Source organism: Macaca mulatta, chromosome 2 (genome assembly GCF_049350105.2).
Source record: "Macaca mulatta isolate MMU2019108-1 chromosome 2, T2T-MMU8v2.0, whole genome shotgun sequence".
Classification (NCBI taxonomy): domain Eukaryota; kingdom Metazoa; phylum Chordata; class Mammalia; order Primates; family Cercopithecidae; genus Macaca; species Macaca mulatta.
Window position 1 is genome coordinate 117,281,782 of NC_133407.1, and position 15,613 is coordinate 117,297,394.

The 15,613-nt window shown below is 47.7% G+C and overlaps 1 protein-coding gene across 5 annotated transcripts in view; it reads left to right on the plus strand.

Moving 5' to 3' along the window:
* Positions 1-15,613, plus strand: part of CACNA1D (calcium voltage-gated channel subunit alpha1 D) — a 327,158-nt gene that overhangs the window by 216,236 nt on the left and 95,309 nt on the right. The window lies entirely within an intron of this gene.

Here is a 15,613-nt window from a genome sequence, read left to right on the forward strand (position 1 = left end):
GGAGCTGCAGGGCACACATAGAGGGCAGGCGCGTGCTGCGGGAGCCGAGGAGGGATCGAGGACGGGGCTGGGGGACGTATTTGGCCTGGGCCCTGAAGGATGGATGGATCGCAGGTGTGACCGTTCAGTGTGAGAAGAAGCTCCCTGACCCAGGGGACTAGCGTGAGGGAGGCATGGAGGTGGGCAAAGGCCGGATTTCAGGGGGGAGCAGTTGTCCCTTCGGCCGGAGCGCAGAGGGTATGAAGGTCGGGGTGAGCTGCCATAGGAAGGGTGGGTGAGGTGCAATTGTGCCTCTTCTGGAGGTTGTGGAGTGTGGAAGTAGGGGCTGAGAGACTCCTGATGGAGGGGCTTCTTGTCTGAGAGGGCCCTTACCTTTCTTCAAGCCTGGGTTCTGTGCCTTCATGGGGAGGGAGCGTATTCCGTGATCTCAGATGCCCCGGCTGGTGCGAACCTGTGCGCTGACTGGGAGTGGACAGGGTCAGGCCTCTCTTCCCTCCCTCCCTGCATCTTGCCAGGCTCAGGAAGGGGCCAGGGCTTCAGCACCTGAGGATCAGAAGACTGAGGGAGGGTTTCTAGAGCTCACTGTTTGCTGAACGAAAGTTCAGAGTTTATAAATAGACATTCATTTGAGTCTCAGACTCAGCGATGTGCCTGTGAAGTGATTAGATGTAAGAGTGCCTGCCTGTCCTCTGCACAGCTCTCCCCTTGGCAGTGGAGCTGTCCTGAACCCCATGGCCTCCGTGGAGCTTCTGTACCTGCAGTATTGCTGGCAACAGGCCACGTAGGTGCAGCTCGGAGATGCCTGCACAGCTCTTTCCCCTTCACCTGCGAACTGTAACTCGGATGCTGACCTGCCTCACCTCTCCTCAACCCAACATGGTATTTGTAAACGAGAGGAGGTATGGCCCCTTTTTTCTCGCAGAGTATCTTTCCTTGCTAGTTTAGCTGTGTACCCCAGGGAGCTGAGTGAGGCCTTCTTACAGGCCAGTGGCCTTTCCTCTGTTTATTTCTCCTCCTCTAGAAATAGACAAGGATTCGTGTTCCAGTGTTGCTAACATCAGTCATGGTAGAGTTGTTTATTGGGCCTATGATCTGAGGATTAAGGGTTTTCGTTGGATTTAAGGTGATATCTTGAGGGTTAGCCATTTTATCTCAGCCCAGCATTTCCTATGACCTGCCACTGTAAAGAACCTGACAATGACAGAAATCAATGACTCTGCCTTTCAGAGAACTTGCCAGGAGGGGAAGATGGAGAAGGGGTGGCTTAGCGTGAGAAGGTGATCCCATTGTTAAGGCCCAGCACTGTGCTGTGTGAGCCCGGGAGGGCGCAGTGATTCTGGCTGGTGGGAGTGGACGGGCCGGGGCGAGGTGAGGAGGGCTCCATGGGAGGAGCAGCCCTAGGCGGCAGAGGGTGGGGATGGGGGCTTTTTCAAGCTGGGGAAGTGGCGCGAACAAGGTGTGCAAAGTGACAAATATTCAGGGGCCGTTAAATGCATTGCTCAGTAAAATAATCTAGGAAAGAAACAAAACCCGCTTAAAAGCCTTGTAGATCTTCAGAATTCACTCTCACTGGGGCTCCCAAGCCCAGAAAGCTGCACTGTGTCTTTGGAGCATCAGCAGTATTATTTCTGCTATGCACCATGATGTGTGACTCAAAATGATTAACTAGCTTAACGTTTGATCCGGAATAGCAAATGTTTCTGTGATGCACCCTTGTTCTTTATGGAGCTCATTTTGCCAGGTGCTGGGGTTTCCTGTGGAGTGAGGCTCACAGTGCTTCCCAAGGCATCAGATTTCCAGAGCCTTGATGATGGGGGTTTTAAATAAAGACAGAAATCTTAGGCTGTGGAGGCCATAATGGGATTTAACTGACTTGAGAGCCCCAGGTCTCCTCCTCTGAGGAGAGAACCTCTCTGATCACAGACCTCAGCGGCTCAGACCCTCTGGAGAAGACAGCACTGTTGAGGTTTCCCTGGGGCCTCCTGTGGCTGCCAGCCATTTTCTTCCTGTCACAGGCAGAAAACCACGCGAGGAGAGGGTTTCAGTGAGGCCCACATGGTCCTCCTCACCAAATAAAGAGCCCTGGATTCACCACATGCACATGCCAGGTCTGGGGCTATCTCTGTGCATCTGATTAGCAGGCAGTAGAAGTGTGGGTGTTGCCAGTGTTATGGTGTTTGCATCCTCCCTGGGGGTGTGAGATCACCCCACATGCCTTCCACTCCAACCCTGCTCCTCTGTTACCTCTTGGGAGGAGGATGGTGCAGGGCCTGGGCTCCTGACTTTGTCCATAATGACTGAGGATGCTAATTCAACTGATAGCCCTTTTCAGCTGGGTCCCGGATGTGAGTTGAGCAGTTTCCTCCAAGACCTTGAGGATTGAAGTGACAGTGTGAGAAGAAACACTTCCTGATAGCTGAGGCTCAGCCTAGATGAGCAGAGGTGGGTGTAGGAAGTCACTTATAACAGCAGATGTCTGTGAGCTCACGGGAGGCAAAGGCTTGGGCTGGAGGGCGTCTTCATGCCCCTTCTCCGGATGTGGCTGTAATGGAGTTTTGTGACTTGGAATTTGGACTTTAGTGTTAGGCAAATTACTCAACCTCTCTGGGCCCCACTTTCCTTGTCTGCAAGAAGGGGATAAAGATATATCTCCCCATGGGGCTGTTGTGACAATTGAATGTTCTGTGACTGGTAGGAGATGTCATAGTTGTAGTATGTGCTGTTGCTGTTTTCACCAGACACCAGTAAAACTTGACCTCAACAGAATTTTGGGGGTATAAATTTAGGGGGTACAAATACCGTTCTGTGACATGGATATATTACATAGCGGTGAAGTCTGGGCTTTTGGTGTAACCATCACTCAAATAGTGTACATTGTACCCAGTAAGTAATTTCTCATCCCTCACCCCTCTTCCACCCTCCCACCCTTCTGTGTCTCCAACGCCTATTATTCCATCTACACCCTATGTCCGTGTTTACACATTATTTAGCTTCTGCTTATCAGTGAGAACATGCAGTATTTGACTTTCCTAAACAGAATATTTTTGAAGGTTCTGCTAGACCTGTAACCAGCCTCAGGGTGGGGCCTCCCCCTTAGGACCATTGCCCTGTACTTTTCTGTTCAGAAACTATCAGGTTCTGAAGTATTGATGGAAAACACATCTGTTAACTAGGTCACTTTCGAGATAGGGCAGCACAGCTTTCTGGCTCTTGAAGTCCATTTCTAGTTTGGCGGTGTTTGCTGTCAGAGAACAGATGTCAAATCAAGTATTGGAGATGCGCTCACATTATCTTTTCTCTCTGATCTGCTAAATGTCACTGCCTGCATCTGCGATGCCCAACACTGGCTGTACGTTATGATCACCTGGGGAGCTTGGACACTTCTTGATGCCATACTCCACCCTTTAAGACTCTTGATTCATTTTGGGGTGGGAGCCAGGGGTGGTTCTTTTTCATTCAAGTTCCCTGGGGATTCTAATGTGAAGCTCAGGTTCAGAACTCCTGGGTCCAGGATGCTATCAGGGGCCGAATATCACGCTGTTCCAGGCATTCACTTGAAAGAAGAGGAGAGGCAATCAGGCCTCTGACTGAGCTGTCTGGTGACTGGTGACAGGTAGCTCCAGCTTTGTGCATTCATAGATTATTTAAGATGTCAATTTCATAAATGTGCTATTGGAAAGCTGGTGTTACACAATTAACTGAATGGACAAAATTCCCTTTGAAGTGAGTTCCTGAGCATTTGGTAAATTTTCAAGGATAATTTATTTAACTTTTTGCTGAGCCTCAAGTTTCTTAAGAAACCCTGCCAAATCTCAAAGTGATTTTTTTAGACATATGCAGCTGCTTCTGAGTTAACAATGGAGTTTTGCTAGGACCATTAAAATCTGGAAGCCTAAAATTCTATTTTAAACTCTTCTTATTGTCAGTGATTAGTCTTAAAAAAAAGCATTAAAAATGAAATCATTTTAAAGGGAGCTCATTCTAAAATTGTGGCCAGAAAAGCAGAGCAGTTTTATTGTAGGAACTATTAATGATTAATAATTCCTCTAAGTAAAGATATTTGATGCCCAAAGAAAGGGAGGGGCATACCTGAAACTTCATCTCTGACCACAAGGACAGCCTCTCTGTCTTCTGCTTCTTCAGTGGTCCTGGAGGTTATGGGCACTGCCCCTGCCTGCCTGCCTGCCCTCCTGCCCGGGGACTCTGCCACCCTGGGGCTTGCTGGAGCAGGTTGCCTTAGCTGCCTCCCTTTTGCATGTGCTACCTAGTTGCCTCTTACTGCAATATTTGCTTTGGGGGTGGACAGAAAACCAGGTTGGCATAGCTGTTTGCAAGCATGAGACATAGCAATTTGCTGGTCCTGTTTTGAAAGACTGTGTTTTGAAATTGTGATTTATAAAACTGCTTTCGTCACCATTGAACTACCTCAAGGCACAAGTTCAAAATGGAAAATACTCAATTAAAAGCTGTAAAGCAAACAGCAGCAGTTAGAGTGGCATACGGTAAATATGCGTCCAGGTCAAGAGCCCTCACTGGAGAGGCAGCTGGAAGTGCTTTCACTGGGAAGTGGGAGGGCTGACTCAGGGGCTGGCCCTAGGGTCGGTGGCTGGACACTCTCTCCGTTGCGGTGGCACTGGGAGTAGTTGTCTGGCCAGGTGGACTCTCCACAGGGGTGACAGAAGCATGGTAATTTCTGAAGGTGCCTGCATGTCTGCCATCAGCTTCAGCCTCCTAAGAGCTGATGGGAGCTGGACTCAGGGACTGTTGCCCCACTGCGGAGACAAGGAGTGGGTACTCCAGCCAGGTTTGCAGTCTCAAATCAGAGTTGTTTTATCTGTTTTTGATACATTTTAGTTATGGAAGTAATATTTGCCTACATAAAGAATTCATGTAATTTCAAAGTATATAAAGTAAGAAAAAAATTCTCTCTTCCTTCTCCTTAAAGAGAGGCAGACTAAGAAGTCTGGGGCCTCTACTTCCACACCTCACTGCGCGTAATACATGACACAGACAGCGTGGATAGAGCTTCCACCCTAAGATGCCCAACACAGGTATTTTTCACTGAACCATGTACCACAGATATTTCCCATGTTTTTAAAGCAAAACGTTGGCTCTTTTCAATAAATTGCCATTGTAAAAACTGCTACAGTGGACTCTACACTCTACAGCACGTGGCCCTCTACTTTATAGAGGTCTCTCCACCACGAGACCATCAGCTCCGTGGGAGCAGCAGGAATAGGGTCTGTTTCTGCCCTCTGTTGTGTGGCTGCACCCAGCATAGCACTTGTCCCACACGTAAGCATGCCATTACTTCCTTCTTGAGTGAAAGAATAGAGAGTAATAATAACTAGCATTCGTCAGATGCTTTCTGTGTGTGAGACACTGTTCCGAGGGCTGTGGGTGAATATGTTCATTCTTCTTCACACAACTCTGTGAGACAGGAACTTGACAGGTGGGGAAACTAAAGCACAAAGCAGTTCAGTAGCTTCCCAAGGCCATGTGACTTACGTAGCAAAGCTGAGATTTGAACCCAAGCTCTGCCACAGTCTGCACGCTAACTATCATTAACCCCTGCAAACACATGCCCCTGTGTCTGCATGCTCGTGTTCACGTGGGAGAGGATACAAGAAAAGGGTCTGCTGTGTCAGAAAGGATGCACATTTTATTTATTTTTATTTTTATTTTTATTTTGAGACGGAGTCTTGCTCTGTTGCCCGGGCTGGAGTGCAGTGGCCGGATCTCAGCTCACTGCAAGCTCTGCCTCCCGAGTTTACGCCATTCTCCTGCCTCAGTCTCCAGAGTAGCTGGGACTACAGGCGCCCGCCACCTCTCCTGGCTAGTTTTTTGTATTTTTAGTAGAGACGGGGTTTCACCGTGTTAGCCAGGATGGTCTCTATCTCCTGACCTCGTGATCCGCCCATCTCGGCCTCCCAAAGTGCTGGGATTACAGGCTTGAGCCACCGCGCCCGGCCAGGATGCACATTTTAGGAATGTGAGTATTCTGCCCACCAATAGTATGTGCAGGTGTCTGTGCTCCCTACACCCTTGCTTACTCCAGCATTCCTGCCGCTGTCTCACACTGCCCCGCACAACTCTTCCCTAGAGTACGGCGTCTGCACTCTGAAGACTAGCTGGCTTAGAGTGATCATGGAATCACGGGGCTGCAGGGGGTTAGAGATCCTAGAGTCGTTTCTCTTGTGACCTGGTGGTCATGGGAGAGTCGTAGTGATGACAGTAGTGGTGATTGATCATGCCTTGCCAAAGCTAGGCACGTTGCTTTTATTACCGTCTCTACTGTTCACCTCTTACAACAACCTTACATGGTACAAGTTCAACTATTATTGACATCTTACAGGTGTGGAGGAAACTGAGGCTTCGCAGTATCAGGTAACCTGTCCATGGCCATCCGACATGGAAGTGGCAGGGCTGGGATTAGACCTGCCCTGTCAGAATCCAGAGCCTACCTTTTGAACTCCCACTTGTCCGCCCCATATGGTAGTGCTGTTTGGAATCACACAGCCAGTCAGTACCCAGGGCTCCTGACCCTTCCCTAAAGTGCCCTTTCCTTAACACCCTTCTTAGATGGGAAGCCAAACCCTGGAAACCTTTATCTAGCATGGGTTAGCTGGTTGTTGATTTAGACCAGGTTCTTAAAGACAGATGTTTGTCAATGGCTGTGGAAAGGGCACTTCCTCTCCACTGTTCGGATCCTGAGCTGGATTCCTAGCCAGGAGGAGGACTGGAGCAGGCGGGCATCCATTGCGTGAGGCCGCCTGGCTAGCGGGGCTGGCCGTGTGGGGCCCTGGTTTGGCTGCTGTTGCTGCCCTCTGCTGCTTCGTAATGAAATTGCCTGTGTTCAACCTGAAGGGGTCACAGTGGCCGACTTGCTTAAAGAGGATAAGAAGAAAAAGAAGTTTTGCTGCTTTCGCCAACGCAGGGCTAAAGATCATGGTAAATTACTGAGACTGAACTTTCTCTTTCCGCAACATCTCTGATACCTTTTCCTTGCATATAGGCATTGTGTGAAATGCATGTGCCGTGTGGTGTGTTCAGAAGATGCCTATATTTTAATTGCTTGATTTCTTTCTTCTTGGACTTTTCCAAAATAAGGTGCCCTTTCCAAGATAGCATTGCAGTTTTCTTTTTGTTTGAACCGTACCTTATAAAGAAGCAGCTGAACCAACTCAAAAAATTTATTTGATTCAGCATGAATATTCTTAGACTGGAAGACAGACTTTTAAAATACTTTTCCCCAAATGATGTTTTTAAATTTAAACTGTTTAGAAATTCCAATAATGTTATTTGATTGATTTTTTTTTTCTCCAGGCTACACGTTTCAAATTGCTTCTCTGTCTCTTAGTCTCTGGCTACTTTGCCCAGGACTATGCCAAAGTTATAGTGGCAGCTTTAAGAATGAAATTAGCTGGGTGCCGTGGCTCACACCTGTAATTCCAGCACTTTGGGAAGCCGAGGCAGGACTATCACTTAAAGCCAGGAATTTGAGACTAGCCTGGGCAACAAAGTGAGACCCTGTGTCTACCAAAAATTTGAAAAAAAAATCATTTGTGGTGGTGCATGTCTATAGTCCCCAGCTACTTGGGAGGCTGAGGCAGGAGGATTGCGTAAGCCCAGGAGTTTGAGCCTGCAGTCCGTGATATTGCATCATTACACTCCAGCCTGGGTAACAGAGTGAGATCTCTGTCTCTTAAAAACTAAAAATAGACTTCAGGGATACAAAGATTTGGGGACACTTGCCTTTGAAAATGAGAATGGGCTCCTGTGGGAAAGTTACATTTCCAGTTATGTCCTAAAATAATGCTAAACATACCCTTCCTGAGAATCCCTGGAGTAGCTGTCAGGCCCATCCCTGGGCAGGCGGTTAGGTGAGCACCTGGCTCCCTGCCTTGCTCTTCCCAAGTCATGGCAGTGGTTCAACAGCAGCATAAAGCTTTGCCTGTGCACACCAGTGCAGCCAACCTAGTTCTGCCCCCAGGATCGGCCCTGGTCACCTGCCCCTGGTGAAAGTCTGTTTAAGAAGATTCAGACCGCAGGGAATTGAAGCCAACTGCTAAGGGAACAGAGGGACACACTGTACTCTTTTCTTTGAAGTGGCCTCTGCCTCCGTGGCAATGCTGAGCTCAGAGGTTATGGGATGCAGACAGGAACAACCCATGGATATGTAAAGAGGGTTCTATTAGAGTCTAGGTCTCATCAGAAGGCCTAAAAGTGAAAAGGAATGAAGAGATTGTCAGATATAAGCCCTTGTCGTTCAGCACGTTGTGGCCCCCAGAGGAGGGGAAAGAGGAGGCGGAACTTGCCTGAGGTGGGACAGTGAGTTGGGGGCAGAGTCGGGGCTGCCTGTTTTAGCGGTAGTGTTCACAGAAGGGTTATGAGCAGGAGGCTGGGCTTGATGCAGCGCCTGAAGGTGTCTGCAAGAAGAATGGCCTTCAACTAAGGAGGAAATAGTGTCATGGACATAAGGAAGAATGTCTTTAAAGACTGATGTAGGGATATAGCTCTGGAGAGGTTACCAAAGGGAGATAAATGATTTCTGTCCCCAGAAAAGAAAACACCCCCCTTGGTTCTGCCTTCCTGAATGCAGGCTTGGGCCTTGTGATTCTCTAAGGATTCTTGTGGCTTCTCCACTGTCTTTCTGAGATCTGCAGGGAGAGGAAGCAGGCTGACACGTTTAAGGAACTTTATATTGAGTGGGAATGGCTTTTTATTGACTGAAATACCTGGGGACTCAGGAAGGACCTGACCCTGCTGGCACCAGGTGGGGCAGGAGCCGTCATATGGGCGCTGGGCTGTCCCTGTCCCTGGACACACGGAGATAGTTACTGTCTGGGCATAATTCTTGCTTGAGACATGGAAACCTTGGTCTGGCCTTGACCCACATTCTCCAAGAAAAGCCTGGCTTCTTTACAGCAGCAAGAGGCTGTTACCCTGTGGTGGCCTAATGTGTCACTACTATCATGTGCATGTGCCTTTAGGGGGTGTGTGGGCCGCTTCTGGATTTGGCAGGCCTGTACGTCGTGGTACTGCTCATATTTGTCATGAAAATAAGATGAAAACACAAGATCTAGGTGTCAGGTACCCTGTCCCCTAGGAAGGCAGTCACAACTCAGCCACTGCTCAGTTGTCCAGCCTCACCCCCTACCCTTTCCTTTGAAAAGAACGAGAAGCTTTAGGCTGCTTGGAGGTGGAAGGAAATGCTAAAAGAAATTCCTGAGTGTGCAAGAAAGCCCATCCTGTGGAGAACAGAAGAACGAGGCTCTGAGGCCAAAGACATCTGTGAATTATACTGCTAATGGGACAGGTTCTAGAAGGAGACCGGAGGGCTCTGGGCTCAGTTGGATGTGTGGCAAGCCTTCCCTTTGGGGTGCCTTGACTGGAGGACTGGGGCTTTCCTGTGACACCCTGAGGCCTCTGGGGAGTTACTGCTTCCTGTGCTGTATCCCATTCTCTGGGACATTCTGCATGCAGAGAACTTGGACTCAGTTCTCCTGGGCAGGCTGCTGGCTGGACCCCTGGCTCCCCTCCTGAGGGTGGTGGGCAGGGGCTCACTTCTTCTGCCCTCCCCTCCTTGCAGAGCTGGGGGAATGCAAGGGAAACCCCCTGGTAGATGGTAGTAAAACCAGCCAGCGTGTGGGCGTTTCTGCCTTCCTGCAGTTATAGCAGGTCAGAGGTAAATAGATCTTAGAGATGATACTGTCCTATAGCTCATCTTACAGATCTGGTAGCCAAGCGTAGGGGAAAACAGGCCCTTGTCCCCTTGTCACCTGATGATTAGAACCAGGCTCTCCTGACATTTCTTCCATCATTTTTGACCTCATCGGCCTCTACCACTGAAGGTTGATCTGAGATTTTGCTATACCTGTTAATGGTGAACATAATTTTGAGGCTGCCTGCTTAGACCCACACATAAACTCATTTGCTGTGTGTGTGTGTGTGTGTGTGTATGTGTGTGTGTGTGTGTGTGATTTGCCTCTGAATTCACAAGCCTGACACATTTGGCTGAGATGAATGTCGTCCTTCAGCATGAGAGTAGATGGATAAATGTCTACACCTTGGTGAAAGTGCTAGTTGTGCTGGGCTGAGAAGCAGCCGATTTCTCTGGTTTACTGTGTGTGGTATTGCCCATGATGGCATCTGGCCCAGTACAAGATCTTAAAGAGAAGCGCCATGACCCACATCCACAGAGAGTGCTCCAAGTAGGGGCCTGGCCCGGCTGCCCATGCTGCAAAGGCCTTGGAAACTCTAATTACAATCTGGGACGTGCAGGGCTGCTGTCTGCCACCATCCACTCACCCCCAATGGCACCCAGGGCCCCACCTCAGTCCACCACACTCTAAGCCTAAGGGTCTGCCCTGGAGCTCTTCCCAGAGATCCCAATGCCTGGAATAGATTGCAAAATTTAGGCCTTGAGCTTCCCTGGATTTCCAGCAGGCAAATTGTAGTGCCAGCATCCTCTCACAGGTCACAGGCTTTCCTAAGGCTTGGTTTTTCCCAGACTCACTGAAAGTAGTTTTTAAATTTATATAAAAAATAAACTCTAACAAAGCTCTAACATTCCAGTTTCCTGGAATGTGCCATGGAGGAGGCTTCACAGCTTGTTCCTGTGCAGATGGCCCCTGGTGCTTATTTCTACGGTAGGGGACTGGCACTTGTCGGCAATGTGGGGAGGTCTGAGGGGTCTGCCTGCACCCCTAATAAGGCCTAGCCACTTGTCAGCAATTAACACTGAGTCCCTGCTGAAGGGGACAAGGCCATCACCTAAATGGGGGAGTCACAATGCTATGGAAGCCAGTTAGGAGAAGCCCATGTGTTCCAGTAATTTGCCCATGGCTTTACCTACATGAGTTTTTTTTTTTTTTTTTTTTTTTTTTTGAGACGGAGCCTCACTCAATCGCTGGTCGCCCAGGCTGGAATGCAGTGGCGCAATCTCGGCTCACTGCAAGCTCCGCCTCCCGGGTTCATGCCATTCTCCTGCCTCAGCCTCCCAAGTAGCTGGGACTACAGGCACCTGCCACCATGCCCGGCTAATTTTTTGCGTTTTTAGTAGAGACGGGGTTTCACTGTGTTAGCCAGGATGGTCTCCATCTCCTGACCTCGTGATCCGCCCGCCTCGGCCTCCTAAAGTGCTGGGATTACAGGCGTGAGCCACCGCGCCCGGCCACCTATATGAGTTTTTATGACTCTTTCTCTTTGGATTTTTATAAAAGCCCAGTCGTCACCAGTACAACTTGATTTTTGTACTGTCCTCGGTCACTGGGCTGATATCCTGTAAGTGATCTGGTTATATGCCAGATTTTGAGCGGTTAATAAAGGTCATCAGAATAGTAAACCAGCACTGGTAGGTAATAGACCCGTTTGGCTTTTTGGAACTTTTTGATTTGTGGAATTTTAAGTATCAAACACCAAAATATATGCCAGTATATTTAAGTATGTACCCAAACCACCGCACATACTTGAAAAGAGCGGTGAGCAGGAGTCAGGAGAGATCTCTCAGTCTCAGCTGCGTGTCCCAGGGCATTTTGGCCAGTTCTCTCCTTTGAGAAATCAAGAGTTTGTTCATATACTCTCAGAAGCCCCTTCTGGTTCTAACAGTCTATGATTCTTCTGTCCTTATTTTTAAAAAACATAGATGAGATCCTATTGGGACTAAAAGAAGGGAAAGTCGTATCAATTTATTAACATTAAAAAAATGAATGCCTAATGCAAGTGAAGGGTAAAATGTTTTATTTTTAATAAACAAGGTCTTTGTTATAGCCACTGAGCCTGATCTTTTCAAATATTTTTGGAAAAGGGAACGCTCTCTGTCCTGTGGTAGGGAGTAAGTAGCTGGAGAAGATAGGCTGCCAGGGCTCTGGTCAGAGCATATTTCCTCGCTCAGATTTAGGGGCTGGATCAAGGTCTGTTTCGAGGACCAAATGAGGTCTCCAATTTCTAGCGTAGGCACTGTCCTCTTCCTTTTCCGTCTGCCTCCACTTCTCCTCAACCCTGGCAACATCTTTCTGGGATATATTTATTTCTTATGTGCTGTGGCTCTTTAGGTGTCAAACGGCTATGACAGGAGAAGTTGCTATGCCTACACAAGGCAAAGTTAGACAATAACTCAGCTAAAGACAGAGAAGATACAAACCTTTGCCCACTTTTTGATGGGGTTGTTTGTTTTTTTCTTGTAAATTTGTTTGAGTTCTTTGTAGGTTCTGGATATTAGCCCTTTGTCAGATGAGTAGTTTGCAAAAATTTTCTCCCATTCTGTAGGTTGCCTGTTCACTCTGATGGTAGTTTCTTTTGCTGTGCAGAAGTTCTTTAGTTTAATTAGATCCCATTTGTCAATTCTGGCTTTTGTTGCCATTGCTTTTGGTGTTTTAGACATGAAGTCCTTGCCCATGCCTATGTCCTGAATGGTACTGCCTAGGTTTTCTTCTAGGGTTTTTATAGTTTTAGGTCTAACGTTTAAGTTTCTAATTTTACACTGTTGGTGGGACTGTAAACTAGTTCAACCATTGTGGAAGACAGTGTGGCGATTCCTCAAGGATCTAGAACTAGAAATACCATTTGACCCAGCCATGCCATTACTGGGTATGTACCCAAAGGATTATAAATCATGCTGCTATAAAGACACATGCACATATATGTTTATTGCAGCACTATTCACAATAGCAAAGAATTGGAACCAACCCAAATGTCCATCAATGACAGACTGGATTAAGAAAATGTGGCACATATACACCATGGAATATTATGCAGCCATAAAAAGGATGAGTTCATGTCCTTTGCAGGGACATGGATGCAGCTGGAAACCATCATTCTCAGCAAACTATCACAAGGACAGAAAACCAAACATTGCATGTTCTCACTCATAGGTGGGAATTGAACAATGAGAACACTTGGACACAGGGAGGGGAACATCACGCACTGGGACCTGTTGTCGGGTCGGGGGAGGGGGGAGGGATAGCATTAGGAGAAATACCTAATGTAAATGACAAGTTAATGGGTGCAGCACACCAACATGGCACATGTATACATATGTAACCTGCATGTTGTGCACATATACCCTAGAACTTAAAGTATAATTAAAAAAAAAAAAAAGAAGATACAAACCAAGAGTGATAGCCAAAGCTGATTCAGAGGTATGGAAGATTGCTCACACTAGATTCGTCTGTGCGATGATGAAAGTGGCCAGGGCAAAGTGACACTAGATTGGTCACTTTGCTTCCGGGGAGCTCCAGGAGAGCTTTTGTGAGATGATGGAGTTAACATGTGTGGGCCTCACTGATCATCGAGCCCTGGGGACCCAGCACCCTGCATGCCTCATCTCATTCTTATCCTTTCACAGATGAGGAAATGGAGGTGTACAGAAGTCAGGTCACAAACACGGGGCTATACTTAGATCCGGCCAACCTGTGCACCTGCTGTCAGCCACCATCCCAACCCAGCTGAAGGACAGTCAGCTCAGAGAGCAGGAGGACCCTGCCTCGCCCTCAGTGGAGCCCTGGCACAGTGCTGCGAGACTATCTTCCCTCTTTGTTGCTGTTTGGGGAGTTTGGTTTTACTTCTTGTCTTTCCCCTCAATTAGTCTAGGGAGCAACTAGAATATTTCATACACTAATAGCTGGCAGGGAGCCAGAAATGCTAACTGATGACCCCGTTCCCATAGAAAATATGTAATTTATCTGTTTCAATCAGGTTGTTTTTAAAATGAAGCTTTAGGATTGAAATGCTGCGACTGTACTGATACCAGCATGAGACACGACTCCAGAGATTAAAAAGCCACAAAGACTTAGTCTGTTCAGAAGTTTGCTCTTTTGAAAATAATGACTAATGTTCCAACATGATTAATATTAGAACTATGAGACAGCAAACTGCTAAAGATGGAAATGATCCTCAAGATTGTGAAGTTCACACCACCATTTTAGAGACAGGAAAGTGAAGGCTGGAGAGAGGCAGCCCATTGCCCAAGAGACTCAGAAAACAGACCCAGGACTGTGGGTTCCCCACATCGTACTGCCCTTGCTTCCTGGTCCCCTCAGTCACTGCAGTAACCACCAAGGAAAACGCTGCACAGAACTGACACATGGTCAGATGTCAAAAGGATCTCCCACTGTGATTTTCTTTGTTGGATTTTACAATCTCCTAGCCTTTCTGCTGAATCAGAGTGGGGAATAGTCGAGGAGAATTGCATGAATAGCTTCTTGTGTGTCTGTGTGTGTTAATGGAGTTTTTTTTTTTTTTTTTTTGGTTTTTCCATGATTAGATTTGGTTTTTTGTTTGTTTTTGTCCAGTTTTTTTGTTTGTTTGTTTTTGCATGAAATAATGAAAAAGTAAATCAAGGTTTGTAATTGGTTTCTTTTGACTTAGGAGAGAAGAAAATTATTCCATGAGAGTACCAGCGATGTAACATGAGTCTATAATTTTACTCACTTGGTCTTAACTTTTGACACCCTTGCCTCAGTGTTCCTGGGCATGGCTGTGGAAGCTCCCGTGCAGGCAGGCTCAGTTCCTCGGGCACTCACAAGCGGAACAGAGCAGGGATCTTCTTTGGTATCCTCAAAAAACTTACTTCTCAGACCACTGGATTCCTTGAGCCAGGTTCCACCTATATCCCTGTTGTTACCTTTATGAAGTCTAGTATGAGCAAGCTGGGCAGAACACAGCCCCCTGCGCAGAGCTGCCTGATACAGCTCCTTTCCCTCTGAGCCTGGGCTGGGCCTCAGAATCTTTGCCATAGGGCTTCCAACCCACTACCAGTATTTGCAGATGAAACTTGAGGCATCCTTGCTAATGGGAGCCACATGGGTCGAGCCCACGGGCCAAGCTTTCCTGCTGACACCATACGGTCTGTAAAAACAGTCACTACAGTTCAAAGCCATGCCTCAGGAAAAAGGAAGTACACGTGGATTCTCTTCGGTGACTTCCTCTTTTACCTCTGCCCCCCGCAGAATTAATTATTCTTTACTCTGGAACCTCCTGCACAGACCCCTGAGGTAGCTCTCTTCACAGCTAATGGAAGTGAGCCGGGGGCTGCCTGTTCCTCACCCCTGTTCCAGGTGGGTGGGGTGCTATGTGCCCTCTTTGTGCCCCCACCCTCCTCCACTGCCTGGGCTCCAGCCTGTGTTCATGATGTTTATGGGGTTGAATCAAGTGGATGAGAAAAGACGCTCATGCACCAGATGGTGGCCCTGGGTGGCCCCTGGACCTCCACACTCTAGTGGGCGTGTTTCCCCATTTCCTCCACTTCCGCTCAGGATCCTGCCATGGAGAAGTGGGACGGGCCCAGAGACCCCAGTCGCATTGGAACCAGAGTCAACCTTGCCCTCTGCTCACTGGTTGATAAAAACCTTCTTCTCTCACCCGTAACGCTCTAGTTTCTTGGCGCTCTAGGGCCAGCTTACTGGGTAAGAACTTTCTGCGTATTGGCTTCACAAGCTCAGCACAACTTCAGCATCAGGTAAAACAGCAAAAAAAAAAAATAGAGTTGTTAACTCTAAAAAATGTTGTGCATGGTACCTACATGCACCTTTTGGGGCAAGCAAAGATATACCTGTAAAGTACATTTTGGTGGCTTCTCAGTGTGATCCCAGAGATGAGGAGTATAAAGTGG